This window comes from Centruroides vittatus, unplaced genomic scaffold (genome assembly GCF_030686945.1).
Source record: "Centruroides vittatus isolate TY-2023 unplaced genomic scaffold, ASM3068694v2 contig_375, whole genome shotgun sequence".
NCBI lineage: Eukaryota > Metazoa > Arthropoda > Arachnida > Scorpiones > Buthidae > Centruroides > Centruroides vittatus.
Genome location: NW_027122197.1, coordinates 1095176 through 1112643, shown reverse-complemented (window position 1 = coordinate 1112643; position 17468 = coordinate 1095176). Strand labels below are relative to the sequence as shown.

At 27.2% G+C, this 17468-nt stretch overlaps 1 protein-coding gene across 3 annotated transcripts in view; it reads right to left on the bottom strand.

The window, feature by feature from the left end:
- Positions 1 to 4850: 4850 nt before the first annotated feature.
- Positions 4851 to 17468, bottom strand: part of LOC136975559 (leucine-rich repeat-containing protein 24-like) — a 50315-nt gene continuing 37697 nt past the window's right edge. For all 3 annotated transcript variants that reach the window (XM_067270638.1, XM_067270640.1, XM_067270639.1), the window contains one exon: positions 4851 to 5673. The gene's annotated coding sequence lies outside the window, so the exon portion shown is untranslated. The remainder of the gene's footprint in view (positions 5674 to 17468) is intronic.

Genomic DNA, 17468 nt, shown 5'->3' with positions numbered 1-17468 from the left:
AATTTTAATTAATTTATGAGATTAATTATGCTTAAATGTGATCTTTTAATTTTTTTTTCGAGTGATTTAATTATTTAAACCTAAGGATAACTTAGGGATGCTTTACCTTCGAGTTTACTTTAGTTTCCTTCAAATATTAGAAAGTAAATGAAGATATTAATGTTTCCTACATTATTAAAGGTATAAGAGATCCTAAGAATATTCTTAGGAATTTCTTTTACAGGATAATATAGGATAGTAAGTAAGATAAATAAAGAAACTGTAAAGGATATCAGGCAAAATTTAAAGGATAGCAAGGAAAGTGTAAATGATATAAAATAAAATGTAAATGACAGCAATGCAAGGTAAGGATAGTGTACAGCAAGAAGTATATAAAGGGAAAGTGTAAAAGATAGCAAAGAAAGTATAAAGGATATCAGGCAAAATATAAAAAATATCCTTTACATTTTGCCTGATAGCAAGGAGATTATAAAGGATAGTTAAGGAAATTGTGTAAGATAACCAAAGTAGTGTATTAAGCAATGCTGCTGAGACTTTCATTCTTTACTGTCTTAAAATACTTTCCTAATGTCTTTATATTGAAATTAAGGAATGTAAAAAGTACTAAAAATACGAGCATTTTTACTTATTTACAAGATTTTATAGAAGAAAGTGGAAATTCTTTAACAGAATTTAGGACTATAACCTTAAACAATAGAATTTTGGATTTATTAATTTTAAATAAATAAATAAATAAATATGTATATATATATATATATATATATATCTATATATATATATATATATATTAACAATATATATATATATATATATATATTGTTAATATATATATATATATATATATATATATATATATATATATTAACAAATTTATTTATTTTTCAATCAAATAGCATTATAAGCACTCTTGAAATTAAAATATTCGTAACAAAAGTTTATTAATTTAGGTAATATGATAAGTAAATAGTAGCAATAATAACACTTAATTGACTTAAGAAACAATACTCTTAAAATATCAAAGTATTAATTTATAAAATATTCAACAAACGTAACATAACAAGACAATATCCCAAAATTTCTTAAGAAAATATTAATTAAGAGTATTATAAATAGAAGTAATCATTTTTAAAGGGTTAATAACAATAGTAACAACATTAAATATAGAGATAATATTCTTAAAAGGTTAATTATGTATGCTGTTTCTGCTTTAATTTAATAACATTAACCACTTTACAGAGTGAAAATAACTTATGAAGATAACACATTTTAAGTGTAAATATGAATGTAGTTAATGGTAAAATTATTCTTAATTGTAATTAAAATGCCGAGTCTTTGTTGGAAAAAATTTAAAGTATATTTTTACACTTTTATTCAAAGAGAAATTCCATTTAAATGTTTATACTTACCTTCTAATACCTTCAAACAGTGGTAACAACCTTAAATACACAAATAATATTCTTACAGGGTTAATTATAAATGTTGTTTTCAGAATTAATCTAATAATTTTAACAAGTTTAGAGAGTGGAAATAAACTTAAAATGTGTTACTGCAGCAACTTTGTAAGTGTAAATTAATATAAACTGCATACGTTTCGTCGGGAATGTTGTGTACTATGTCAACTTTACGTCATTTTACACTTTGCAGAAAATGTAAAAAATGACGTAAAAGTATTCATTACTTCGAGGAAACGAATGAATATATAGTTAAGCGTGTTAATTGTGATTAAAAGATATTCGTTTCTGTAAAATTCAAATTATAAAGTATAAAAATATATTTTATACACTGGTTTAATGATAATATTCACGTTATTTGCCTTCAAATTGTAGTAACACCTTCAGATATACAAAAAAAGTAATGCTAAAAACAGTACAAATTATAAAAAAGTGGATAAAATTATTAAAAATTAGAATTATTTCCACTTTTATGCATTACTTTTTAACCTGAAATGTCGTCCATAGGTGGATACGAGTTATAATTCTCGGTGCGAGATTAATATCAAATTTAAATATAATTTTAAAATTAAATCCCCGAATATTTTTATATTAATTAAAGGACACAAGTGAATTTTTAATCACTTAATCAGAACCTAAAACACACATGAAAAAATGCAACCCTTAAAAATATAATTAAAATTGCTCGTTTGATTTATTCACTTTACTAATTTGAGATCGAGAGCATATATTTTAATGTTTTGCCCCTGTAAATCATTCTTTTCCTGATGACAGCGGAGTAATGCTGGTCATCTAACTCCGTTCTCGAGTTTAAGGATGAACAGACGGACAGAGAGGCGGAAGAAAATGGGAATTTATAGATCTACAATTTTTTCAAATGCATCCCAACAAAAAAAACAATATTTACGAAGGGGTGCAAGACAGTTACAATTTTTTAAACGTAAATTAACACAGTTTAGAAGTGTTAATGATGATGAAAATGTTCTTAAACGTGACTAAAATGTGTCGAAAAAATAAAATAAAAATGTAAATTAACAAAAATATATAAATACATTTTAAACTTTGAAGAGAAGTATCGTTTAAGTGTTTATATTCTTTACCTTCAAAAGAATGGAATAATGAATGTTGCCATTATTTTGTAAAGACAAGTCATTAATGAGAAACGATTGCTGTTTAGTTTCTTATTAAAAAAAGTGCTAGAAACTTATTTACTAAAAGGTAGTTTCTTTTCTTTTTTTAATTTTTCTTTAAAGAAAATAGTGACAGAGATTGAAAACTTCATTACTCTTTGATTTCTTCCAGATACTTTGCTTATACATTTAAAATTTATGTCGTTTATAAGGCAATATTTTATATTTTCTAGATAGAATTTTTGCAAATTAATATATGTTTTTGTTATTTTCTAATGATAATATTTTATCTTTGTTTTTAGTAAAATTATATTTCTCAAAATCGATTTAATAGTAAATAAAAAAATGGTTAAACGTGTAGAAAAGTAAACAACTTAATTTTGTTTACTTCTACTAAATAATATAAATTTTGCAACTTTTTAAAAATTTTAATCAATGAAATATTAAATCAAGTAATTTTCTTCGAGTGATTTTAATTGATTAAGAAATAAAAGTATATATTGTAAGTATTGTTTTTTGATTCACGGTTCAAATCAATTTTTGCTGTACAGCTCTAAATATATTGTACAACTCGAAATATTATTGCTGTACAGCTGTTTTTTTTTTGCTTTAAAGCTGATTTTTTTTTGCTTTAAATGTGATTTTGCTGTACAGCTCGAAATGTTTTTTGCTTTATAGTTCGAATAAATAAGTAATTCTTAATATATCTTTTTGCAAATTATATAGAAAATTTCTTAGCATTAAAGTAAAGCAAGAGAATGAATACTGAGAAAAGATTCAAGAGAAACATATGACAGCCATCATAATGATAATGGAGTTGAAATCAGAACGGTGTTTTGCTGTTATTTTTCTTCTTTATGAAAACCCGCAGTTTTCTAAAATATTGCTAGAGTAAGGGAGGAAAAAAATATAGTATTTTTATGTTTTGGGAAATGGATATTTTACAGTGCATCCAGATAAATGTTTCTTTCAGTAAATCGAGCTATGTGTCACATCTCTGGATTCACCAAACTTCTTTTCAAACTGCATGACTAGAATAACATTATATATAAGTTTTTATATTCAAACCGTATAAAAAAATATATATTCCCCTAATTTAATCAAAATTCTACTGGAAATTCATAAAAATAAAGATTTTCTCTCTTTTATTTCTGTTTATTCAGGAAAAATATTTGAATTTCTTGACCGTTAAAACAATATAAATATAACAAAATGGTTAAAAGATAAACGATTTATATGCAACCATTTGAAAGATTTTTCTTCAAATATATAGAAAACCGTTATATATATATATAAAAATTTTTATTTTTATCCAAGTTTTAAATTTATTTGAAACTCCTTACTACTAAGTCTTATTCTTGAATATTCTTAATGATTGATTGAGATATATATATATATAGAGAGAGAGAGAGAGAGAGAGAGAAAGAGAGAGAAGTAAAGTAAGTAAATAGATTTCTTATTTTTGTCAACAATAATAGAAAGATCTTGTAAACAAGAACAATATTGACTAGGAGTATAAGTCCTCATATTGGCTGCACAATGCTCTAATAAAGAGTTCAGAGAACCATCTTGTGAAGTGGCTATAAATTATTTTGTGCAACTCAATACCATGCTATCGAGTGAAAGAATAAGGTTAGAAGGAGGGATGAGGAAGGAAAAGAACATATTTTTTTTTTTTTTTTTTATTGAGAAACTTGGCTTTAAATGTTTATCTTTCCTGTGCATGCCACACTTACTTTAACTTGTGAAAATTATATGCTGTATACTATATTAAAAACAATATTAACAATATTTTATATTTATAATATTATTCTGAACGTAGAATTAATTAACAAAGAGATTATATAAATTAATTTTCTTTGTAAACATCTTTATCTTCCTATAACGTCTTCAAATGTGTAACCATTAGACTCAAGTATGTTGTATAATAAACATCATATATAATGCAGTAAATTTATTAATATATTCTAAAATTAATTCATTTATTATTATTTTATATGTTAAAATCGTAACTTATGTTAAATATTGTTTACTTTCTCGGAAATTTCCTATTCTGTCGTGACATGTGATCGTAGAAAGACGTATCAAACATTAGTCACGTATCAAATTGGATAGAGTAAGTAAAGTCTCTCGCATTTGAACATTATTATTAACTTTAAAAAATGGGTATAAAATTTCGTATTTTAATTCGGAAATTATGTAAAAAATAAAATTGTATAAGTGTCGTGAGTTATAGAAAGAAATGAATGAAGAAACAACAGTTCTGTTTCATACATATTGTACTCAAAATATAAATTTTTAATCAATGGAAACATTACGTTTAACAACTATTCTACTTATATAACTCGTTAATTTCCTCTCACACATACAGCAAAAACAGAAAGTATAATAATAATAATAATAATAATAATCCATTGATGGGGGTGACATAATTATTATCATCATGTATTTACTTTGTTGCCAATCGTTGATATACTTTCTTTAAATCCAGACAAAATTGAATATATATAACACTTAAAATGTCTGTTTATAAAATATTCACCTGAAAATGAGCTTTAACATACAAACAACACGTCATTTCTCCATCTTAGTATGTCATTCTGTCCATTTTTCTCTTACATAATTCTCCAGCGATGGGTTTTGCCATCTGTAATGAGATTTTATAAGTAAAAACATAAAAAAACTGAATAATAGTATGGTTTTTTCCTTTAATCTTTCGACATGAATGTCTTTATTATTATATTTTTTTACTTTTGTTTTCTCTATACCACAACATTAACAGTATCGAAAGCTTCAGAATCGGCATTGTGTTTATTTTTTTTATCTAAGATATATGTATGTATATATATTATATATAGATATATATTTCCTTTTATTATTGTTGTTGTTCGGTACAGAGGTAGAGAATAGTTGATATGACATTTTCTGTGCACATATGCATATTTATTTTCTGGAGGGATGGCAGGTGTCACAAAATTCACTAACAGATTGGGAAGGAAACATTGTACATCAAACCGAACGTAAACTGTACACTGGACCGTACTGGGTCTAGAGAAGCACCTCTGTTGTTTTGAAAGTTGTCCATTAATCATCTGAAACGATACATAAATATTCATTTAAATAACTAAATATTATATATATTATGCTTGATTTAACAGAAGTAATGTATAAAGGTGATATTACAGTAAAAGTTACTTATAAATTAAATTAAATTTAGTAAATTCATTAGAAAATTATCAGCATGTACGAAACTCATTAAAGATTAGAATAGTAAAACATTTCAAACAAAAAAACACGTAAATTTTACATGTATTTAACGTATTTAAACCTCACTAAATTCACGTGTCGTATTAAATTTTACTCAGGTAAATATTTTATAAGGGAAAGAATAATAAGTGTGAAGAATGACAACAATTAAAATTTCATCAAAGAAAATTCTTTAGTTCCTTGTACACGTTACCAAGCAGCACCTTCACTTTTAACATATTTACTTCCCAATTTTAAATGTTAAGAATCCATCACTTGGTGAATAATTCTGGTTTGCTTTTGCTTAAGTTTCTCTAAGGAGTTTACTAAGACACATGCAAATCACGACCTCATTTCTGGAATATTTCCTAAAGCTAGTGTAGTACGTTAAAGTTCTGGGTGAATTATTGATCTTCTTAAAATCCTTACTGCAGCAACACTATTATTCAATTGCTACTGTAATATTTCTAATATACAGGATTTGCAGCTAAGAATATTCCACCATCTTTTCTTTTTTTCCCTCTTTCTTGTTGATGATTCAACATGCACATACAACTAACTCATTAATGTCGTTGCATTACAATAAATCGAGGTACAACTAAGAATGTTTGCTACATTAACGATATTCATCATAATTTATAATGAATTCATTCAGAAAGAGAACTTGATGAATGACAAATCTACATATCTCTCCTGTGAAAATAAGCTTTAAAATTTTTTAAAAATTGTACTGAATTATTTTCTGATGTACACCGAAGAAAAGGGGAGCGAAATCATTGGAAAGAATGATAAAAACATTATTTTTTTTTACTCCAGAAAATTCAAATAATGCATAAATCTTCATAATAATAAATAATTTTAGTTAATTAATAGCGTTTTATTTCAAAATTTGCGATTTTTGTTTCACGGATGAGGCTCGATTTAATTGATTTTCTAGTGAAAGTTACTCGCAGTCTACTATAAATGCAATTTATCAATGATCCATCAGAAATCTCCTAACCATATTTTCTAAAGAATACAAAATAAAAACGGATTTTGTAAGGGCAAAATAAGATTAGGAAAACTTCTCGAACGTATCAGAAAATATAAATCAATTTTCTACCATCGCACAACGTTTATAAACGCATTTATTATAAGATAAAAAGGCAATTGTTTCCACGTTGAAATTTAATTTGATTAAATAAAAATTTATTAGAATTTTATATAAAATTTATTAAAATTTTATCTTATCTCACCTAATTATGCAGTATTAATTATTCTAGAAGATGAAAAGGATCTAAGTGAAACACATCGACTATCCTTCTAAATATTCATAAAAGTAATTTTGATTTCTCTTAGGAATGACTTTCTCCAGTTTATAGAAAATCATTCCTAAAGCAAACAGGATATGTTATTAGTAATTTCTGATCCGAAGAGACTAATGACAAACGTGTCACTGAAATTTCCTTTACTTAATCCCCAAGGGGGATGAAAATCTCGCAAAGTGATTTAGTTTCCAAGCGAATTATACCAATTGATATAGATACTTAGAGGTAGAATTTATGGATAATATTACATTTGGATTGTTTTTTTTTCCTTATCGACTGCAGAAGGTTTCTATCAAGTACAGAAGGTTCTTATCAATAAGATACATGATACTGCATCATAAATTTCTACATTTCTTATAACGAATAGACTCAATTATTTTCCCGGCTGTTATATAAGAGGGAAAGTATGACCGCCGGTCAAAAAAAGACCCACTGCTTTTAAGATTTTTATATTTTTGAACTTTGAGGATCTTGAAATATCGAGAAATGCAAAAATTGTTTTTTTTTTTGGTGGGTTGGGGCTTAATTTTTTCAAATCATTCGAAGCTTAGTAACTCCTACACCTTTTGTCGAAATTTTCTGAAATTTTACAGGGAGATTTCGTGTTAGGGGGAAATAATTTTAGCAATTTTCAGGGAAATAACACCATTGGTTCGGGAGATATGGTCCCGCCCGCTGAACGTCTCCGGAACCAGTCTGAAGACAAATGCAATTATAGCAATTATTAGGGAAAACAAATTAAGAATGCCAGGAAAGTCCAGCAACAATGTTTCCATCTTTCTAAAGCTTAATTTAGAATTAACAATATTAGAAAAACTCTTCAGTAAAATCCGTGTAAACCGGAATGTAACAGTACCGAATTTTTTTAAATCCAAATTGGCAAGTTTCCGTTTTGAACAGGTTTCTTTTTTTAAAAAATCGCTCCGTTTCGAAGAATTTTTTCTTCTTAGGCAGGTTTCCGCTTTGGACAAGTTTTACTATGTTTAATGAAAATAAAGGTCATTCTTTAGTGCTTTGGAATGACTTTAAATCAACCAGGAAATTTAAGATTAAAAAAAATTTTTTATGCTTAGTTGCAGGAAACCAACCGCAGGAAGAATCTATAAAAAGTAAGATTTAAAAGTGTTGTTTTTTTAATCCAAAAAAACTGATTATTCTATAGAACATTTAGGAGAAACTCTACTTGAATATCTTATTTGTTTACTGGAAAATAATCGAATGCCACCATAATAATAATAAACGAAAAAAGTTACCTAACATCACTGAAAGAAAGGAGGGGAAAAAACGCATTTTAAATACTCCCATATACATGTAAATTAGGAGTAAAAGTAGAAAAGCAACAAGATCATTTAGATGAGGAATATTCAACTATCTTCTTGTGGAAAATGTATAAAGAGAATTCAAAATGCAAATATATGTGTAATAGCTTATATATGGAAATGAGCCTTATGTTATCTATCCAATAAAATTAATGGATCTTAAGAAGATCTAGCGAAAATCTTGTAAATGATATCTAAGAAAAGGATAAGAGGGTTGGAGTATTTATAAAGAACACAGGAATAACCCTTGCTAATGGGATAATTAGGATGAAACATTCTTAGCCAAATGATAGTGATGAAGAGAGTCAGAAAAAAATCCTATCATTAACAAGATATCTTTCGGATTGGAAAAACAATTACTTATATAACTGCAATAATACTATTGCATTTTAATTACCAATTTCCTCATGATGATCTATCTTTTGACAATCTGCTAATGTATATAGCATGATATCTCTGTTACGATCGCATTCACCTTAGAATTGACCTCTTATTGATCACGGTATGGGAGATAAGCATAGCTGTACACTTTTCTATTCATTCTACAAATGGAATTGTCACTCTTCATTTATTTTCTTTGACAATATGTTTTGCAAATTACGTCTTCCTATATCGAAGAATTATAATCGGAACTTTAAACGAGCAAAAGTTATTGTGACATCGTCACAATGTCGGAATGCAATTTTCAATCATGTTTTTAATTTATTTCCTCTAAAATATATGCTCTCGACCTCAAATTAGTAGTGTCTTGCCCCTGTACATCATACTTTTCCTGATAACAACGGAGTAATGCCGATCATGTACGTAACTCTATTCAGGGGGAATTTTGAATTGAAATCACGTGACTTCCAGTATAAACCGGAAGTTCGTATACAGTTAATCAGGGGCTTACTGCCCATATGCTTTACATATCTGGACTCGACTTATATCTGGAATTTATAAGTCTTCAATTTTTTCATATTGCAGTCCAATTGATCTTACCACATCATCTAGCATCAAGCACTATTTAACTAAAAAATTACACAGTTTCTCATAAGATATTACGATATATAAGCTTATTTTTACGTACAGACACAATATATTAAGATTAAACCATAAAATAAATTTAAATGAAGTAGTAAATAATAATCCACACCAGGAAATAAATTCAGCAGAAAGTGCATTATCTATAAATAATATAATAATAATAATCCGAAATTTATTTTGAATTGACAAGAGATGTCAAGAACTGTCTTCCTTTTTCTGTCTTCTCACCTGATTTTCTTTCTTCAACTGATGACATATGTCACACGCTTCAGAAATCCAATTTTCCGCTAAGCTTCATTGAACAATGGACGAAAGGGGGAAGGTGTGCAAAGCATACTGTTCTCGACATATTTACCATAGGAAGAGATGATCACTCCCCAGGGCAGCATATCAAACCGATTCAAATCTGCTATAGTCAGTAGAAAAAGGCTTCATAGCTATATAACCAGAAAAGTTGTGAAGGAATTGAAAAAGCTGATAACTTTTCAGAACGTAACGATTATCCAAGTATTTGCCAGCTTAGAAAACGGAAATAGAATATCTCCGACTTGGAATAAAATGGTAGTAACTGCTGAAAGACATTGCAACGTTGCAAGAAGCGAAGTTACATTTTTCAAACTTACATTTATTTATTTATTTTTTAATTCTTGTTTTTTGGATTCATAACTCGAGTATGATACTTGTGAAGATATTCTTTTCATTTGCATATCTCATTCCGGTGATACGTACGAACGAAAATTGAAAAGAGGGGATAAAGATTCATATATAAATCTTTAAATACACATATTTTATGTAGAATTATACATAAAACATACTACTAAAATAATACATAAATTTAATTTATAATTTTATAATAATTATTTTTAAAAAGTTTCTGTACAGGGTGATCATGTAGGTGTTCAAAGCTCTCTGTAGAAAAAAGTATTGGATAAATCTTAACCAAATTTGGTTTTAAAATTCTGCTCTGAGTATGCGGTTTCGATTATCGAGAAAAAAATACTTACTTCGAAATTCGGCCGCTAGGGCGAAATTAGGCGCTGCTATCCCCTTATAGTACGTTTTCTAACGAATTTCGGAAGTTAAGAAATAGAGTGCAACAATTTTATTTCGGGTTACAAACGACGACCAACACTATTCACCTGTCGAAGAATTATGAAGAACATTTTGTGACTTTTATCCAAAATTCGTTTTTAAAAATGTAGGTAAAAGGCACATTAAGGAAACAGCAGCGCCAAATTTCTTCCATGCGGCTAACGTTCGAAGTAAAATTTTCTTCTCAAAAATCGAAACCGCATATCGAAGACTAAATTTGATTGAGAATTACCGAATAGTTATTTCTACAGAAAGCACTCAACACCTACTCTTTAATTATCATTATCCTGTACTTCACTACAGATTTTTGTAACCAAGCCAAGTGTATTAATATTAAAGTTACACCGAATATATTAACACATCGCATCTTCTTCTTATTATTTTTGACGTAAAGTTATAACATGCGCTATATTAAATTTCACGAAGCTAAAAATTTATTTTAAGAAGATATCTGAAGTAGAAAATCGCGAAATTCATTTAATTCTCAACGACAAAAGACACAGGAAATTCATTTATGGAATTAACAAAATTCCCAAGTTGCGTTTTATAAATTTATTATTCATAAGATACACGCATACAACAGCATGTTTTTACCTCTCCCCTATCTGATAAAAAGTACCAATGGATACCCCTATTCAATATCACTTATCAAGGTAACAGATATCAAAAGCACAACAACACGAAGTAATCTCCCCTTCGATTCGTGGATCCGTAACGTATTAATTTGATTAATCCCGTTTTATACAAATTCTACTGAGTAAAACAACGTAACAGGCCGTCATCTTTTCGATCTTTCATTTACAGATAAATCACGTAACGTAGTGTTTACGGATATTACAAATTATTAGCAATCGACTTCATTAAATAAAGATGCGATGCAGTTCAACTATGTATTAACATAGTATACGCCCTTCCTACATGAATATTCCTGCTGCAGATGCCATAACGTTTGCAGACAAGTCAATTCATTTCATCGGATGTACAGTGTACTTCCTGGTTTCATTGCAGATAGCAGTTACAAAAGTCATGTTGCGTGGACCGATCTGTAATTACAAATACAATACACTGTGAATCCTATAGACACTGTATTATTTTATCTTTCTAGATTCTTTCTTCCCTACCATCGTTTTAAACGTGGAAAATTAACTAATTTACCTATTTTGTTAAATTATAAACCTCATATTTGTTGTAATTCATTCCTGATATCCATAGATAAGAATTTGAATATATACTGGAGTAAATTTGAATAGTTAATGGAAGGATTTATAAACAAATATGAAGATACAACACTAGATGTAGATTTAATATACAATATTCGATATAAACTATACAGAAAAGGTTATAAATTAAATTACAGGGTGGCCCAAAGTCAGTGTACCAATTTTTAAATAAGTAAGTTTTAAAAAATTTTGAAAATGGCTCATAAATTAAAGCTATTTTAGTTTGGAAGCGATAAAAGATAAGTAATTGTTAAAAATATAAGAAATATTTAAATTTTATATCTGTAAAACAGAGGAACGTCAGCACATAATATTGTATGAATTTCTTGAAGAGAAAGAAAGAGAGAGAGAGAGAGAGAGAGAGAGAAAGAAGAAATAAAAAAATACGCAGAGTGAAAATTAATTAAAAGTTTATATTCGGGAAAGATAGCATCTATTGAAGATTATTCCATCGAGATTTTCCTACTAACGAAGAGGACAATGCTTCCTACCATGGTTAGATAATTTCCTTGTTGAGTTATGAGGCTTTGCAGTAAAACAGACACTCCTTTGCTCATTAATAAAGTCACAGAAAGAAGACACAGGAAGAACTACAATTGTGATTGATGCTCGCAAGAGGCAAAAGATACCAAACTACTATTGAATGATATCGCACCATCTTTTCTAGAAAATAAACACTCCTTCCCTCCGCTTTGAAAGATGACTTTATTTTTTTATTTTTTTTATTTTTTACCTCTCCTCCCCTCACATTAAAATATATTTCTTAGTTGATAAAAATGTAAAAAGTTGAAATACTGTATACGAAAATAGTTTCTCAACTTTTTCAACTGTGATTGATTGATCCTGATGAAAAATTGATTTCTAAGTTATAATATAAAAATATTATTGTAAGCTTAGATTTTTTATATAAATAAAAAGAATATATATATAATGTATTGATTTTTATTAATGATATTATAATCAGTTTATTCCACTTTCTAGAAAATGATGATAAATCTGATTTTATTTTATTTTTGATCTTCAATTTTTCAATTGCAGATCCGTACATGTCGTACGTCTGTCTGTCTGTTGTTAATCTCGAAAACTATATACAAACTTCCAGTCTGGACCAAAAGTCACGTGAGTTAAATTCAAAATTTTCTCCAGTACGGAGTTAGATTATCTGCACGACTCGGGTGTTATCAGGAGAAGTATGATCTACAGGTGCAAGACACTATTAAAATCCAGACCATATATGGAAAGATTAAAAGCCGGAGACTTCGATTAACTATATAAAAACTTACGGTATGGCCCGGTAAACTTACGTAACTTCCAGTATGGACCAGAAGTTACGTCATTTTTAAAAATTAAATATTCACAATAAATATTTGCTCCTATTTATTATTATTTTATTTTATAAAACATTTTAAAAATTAATATTATTTTTTAAATCGGAATAAGATGTGTTATATTTAATATACTTTATACAGAAATTAAATGTATTTATTAATTATTCATTATAATCAAGCGTAAATGTTAAGAAAAAATAAATGAATAATTTATGAAAATAGAAAGGAAAAAAAAATATATATAAATATTTATATAGATGTAATATATAAAATTTATAGCATAAAATATATAGTCATACGTTTTAAGTGGATTTAAGAAATCAATATTAAAGTCAATTTATAGATAACACCTGACATTAGTGTTATTGGCCTACTTAGTGAATTGATAAAATTGATTATGTGTTAAGTATATACAGGAATATATCATGAAATAATTATAATAAAAAATCGTTAAAAAATTATATTTTATATGTATTATGAATTTATATTTCTTATATAATTTAAATCATCATCCCCGTGCACACAGCAACACACCAAACTGCTACTTTGTAGTGAGATTTTCATATTTTAAACACTTTTAAAGAACGATTTTAAGTAGAATTTAAACTTATCGTTGGGCAGAACTGCAGCACACGAAAGGTCCTCCCTCCCTACCAAATAATAATAAGCGATATGTGATGTGTATAATGAATACAGTATTACGAAGATCCTCGTTCCATTCTTCAATATCTCGAAGACCTTCGTGACTTAAGGCTATTGTTTAGCTTACACGTAAACCCGGTCTACTGAGAAAGTAAAGTTTTTTTCTGAAAACTTAAACTTTCAAGCAGCTTAAAAGAGATACAAAGAGTATCTTAATGGTAGTAAAATAGAATACAAACATATGATTTTGTATATTTTACACAGTTTCATAATTGAAAAGCAGTAGAGTGAATGAGAGCAGAGAGACAGAGAAGAGGAGATTTGTTTCCTTGTTAGAAAAAACGTTGCAGCAAATACCAAACGTTATTATTTAATTAGATATAAGACGAAAGATAAAGAAGAGAAAAAAACCATCAAAATGTACAAGAGTTCATGAAAGAAAAATCGGTATGCGTATAAAGTTTAAAGTACCAATCATGGAAATCCAATTACTAAATGACATCACATAAAACCTTTACTGTTTCTTGGAAACTTGTTTCCTCGAAAGAATCCAAAAACGTTTACAAAAGAATTTTAATATAAATTCTGTTGCAATATAGTCAAGTACTAAAGGAATTTGAACGATAGAATAGGGATTTCTCCTGTTTTTCCCCTCTTGCAAGAGTATCGAAGATACACTGTACTTCAACAATTAAAAACGAGAATGGAATGTTAATTCGATGTCAACTTCAGCAACCAAAAAAAAAAATGTATGTTTATATATATATATATATAGTAGGCTACTATTTAAAAAGTGAACAAGGATATAAAAAGAAAACACCCTCCTGTACCTTATTTGTTCTTCTTTATGGCACATCCATGTTTGGACACTAAATGAGTGTGTGCACAGTTTTAGCCAAGTAGTAAGAGGGGGGTATGAAGAGTGACGTGCATGGAATGATTCTCCTGTAGATGGGATATGTATGTACTACAATGGTACCACTAGAATAACATTTTAACCTTCTCTTGCTTATATTTTTTAATTGCTTATTGAAAAATCTCACGGAATTATTGACGTTAAAAAAAAGAAAATTTATGTAATGCCATTAAACTACTTGGGGAGTGAGAAGTTAATCAGTAATCACTTCACGCTTAAAAATATAATTCTCCATTAACAAATCGAGTTAAGTAAATTTAGATTATCTGAGTGGTTTCCTTATTGTACATTTTTAATTATTTCTAATTTATTTTTTTGAAATTTCTCTTTAAAAAAATAATAATAATAAATTTTAAATTAAGAAGTTTCGTCACGTATAATTTAAAGTGGTGAGTTTCCAGGACATTTCTGAAGCAGCAAGAAAAATTAGGGAAAAAGTAATATATTTAAATCATCATTTAGAGCCAAGAAAAATGTTGTAAGTTGATAAAAATTAATTTAATTAATATTTTAATTAAATAAAAATATGAATTTTAATATATAAATACATTCAAACCTTTCAACGACGGCCTATGAGGAAAAACGTTAAAAAATGGCTGTCATTTGGAGGTTAAAATTAAATTATTTTATATACATTTTAAAAAGAAATAACGGCCGCCATTTACAGGTGGCATTTATTAGAGGTTGAATAGTATTTGATATTGTATTATAAAATATCTATATATAACTTCAAAGCCTTTAAATTTATTTATTTAGAAATAATATATTTAAATTTTTAACAAAATAAATTAAATTTTACGTCCAAATTTTAACTATAAAATAAAAATTAAGTTTTATTTTTAATAAAAGTTTTATTTATTTTATGTTAAAATATTGATGATTTAAAATTTTTCTTTTAATTTTATTTTTATATTTTTAATAAATAAATTTTTAATAAGTTAAGCATTAAAAATAATAATGTACTTTTTAATATTTTAATATAAAAAAATAAATAATAATTTTTATTTAATTATTTTTAATAATTTCAAACGTTAAATTATTAATAAAATATTATTTTATTTTTAAATATTTTCAAAATAAATTAATTATAAAAAATTCATAAAATTATATTTAAAAAATAAGCAGATAAATAAATAAATAAGATCTATTTAAATATGAAAAAAAACAATTTTAATTAATTAATTAAATACATTTATTTATATTATTTAATTTTTCATAAATATTTTTAGAAGTTATAAATAAAATTTTAACGATAAAAAGGCTGTAAAATTGACGTAAATAAAATAAAATAAAACGTGTAATTATCTTCGAAAATTAAACAAATGAGTAGATTTTAGATGGATAATCAAATCTAGAAAACAAATGTTGATTATCAAATCTCCTGAGATATTTGATAATTAACATTTGGAGGTCATAAGTTCAAGTATTTTGAATCAAGCTACTTAAACACGTTCGCGATTCAAAATACTTGAACTTTATGACCTAAATGTTAATTATCAAATCTCTCATGAGATTTATTTAAGCGAATCTTTGATCAGTGAAGCATGAGATTGGAAAAGCTTGTAATGAAGACATCAGGTCAACACGCGCATCACCGGATGTTAGATTGTCAGCCATTTTTCTATAGTAAATTATGATAATATCGATTTTTATAATATTCAATTAAATTGTCGAACATCGGAACGAGCAATAAAAGATGTAAATTTTTATCATTAAACATCGTTATAATTATTAAAGTTTCGGTGTGAACTATAAACTGTAATGATTATCTCTATGGCAACCGATAATGTTATTCGAAAAATAGAAAGTAATAATAATAAAAAGAATATGAGATGAGAATAAAGTTGAATTAAATAAAATGAACTGAATGATGTTCAAGTAAAGATTATTCTACTTGGACATCATTCGGTAGAGATTTAAGAGCTAAGTGTTCAAGATGATAAATTTTAGGTTCATCTCTTAGCTTTAAATTGGGATTTTCGTTTAAAAAACTCGATTTTAAAAAATAGAAACGTTAATAAGTTCATTTAATGTATGGGAAATGATGTAAAATTTACTAAATTTACTATATAATTATCATTACGTACGAACTTCTACATAAATGAAGACTTCAACTTAACGTTTAAAATAAAATTATTTAACTGTAAAAAGGTTATAATTTATTTTAAATATATTTTAATTATTATAATTTTATGTTAAGGTTGTTATTATTTACAGTTTTGAAAATGGTAGAGAATACACCGAATTTAATGCGCACCCCACTTTTTCAGGGGAAATATATTCTAATTAATATCTAGGTTTATAAATGTTTATTCATTATTTTAAGTCCATCAAAAAGTATAATTAACGGAAATATTATGAAATTTTAACAAATCTTTCAAGTGCAAGAAAGAAAGATTACTGTGCAATTTTTAATCATATTTTTAATTTATTTCATTTAAACTATATGCTCTCGATCTCAAATTAGTAGTGCCTTGCCCCTGTACATCATACTTTCCCTTATAACAGCAGAGTCGTGCAGGTCATTTCTGTTACCTCGTACTTGAAAAAAATTTCGAATTGAAATCACGTGACTTCCGGTCTAGCCCGAAAGTCCGTAATCGGGACTTCCCACCCCTATGCTTTCCATATCTGGTCTTGATTTTAATGGTGCCTTGCTCCTGTAGATCATACTTCTCCTGATAACAATCAAGTCATGCCAGTCATCTAACTCCGTGCTGGAAAAAGTTTTAAATTGAAATCACGTGAGTTTCGATCCAGCCGTATATAAGTTCTTGAAATTAATAAAGGA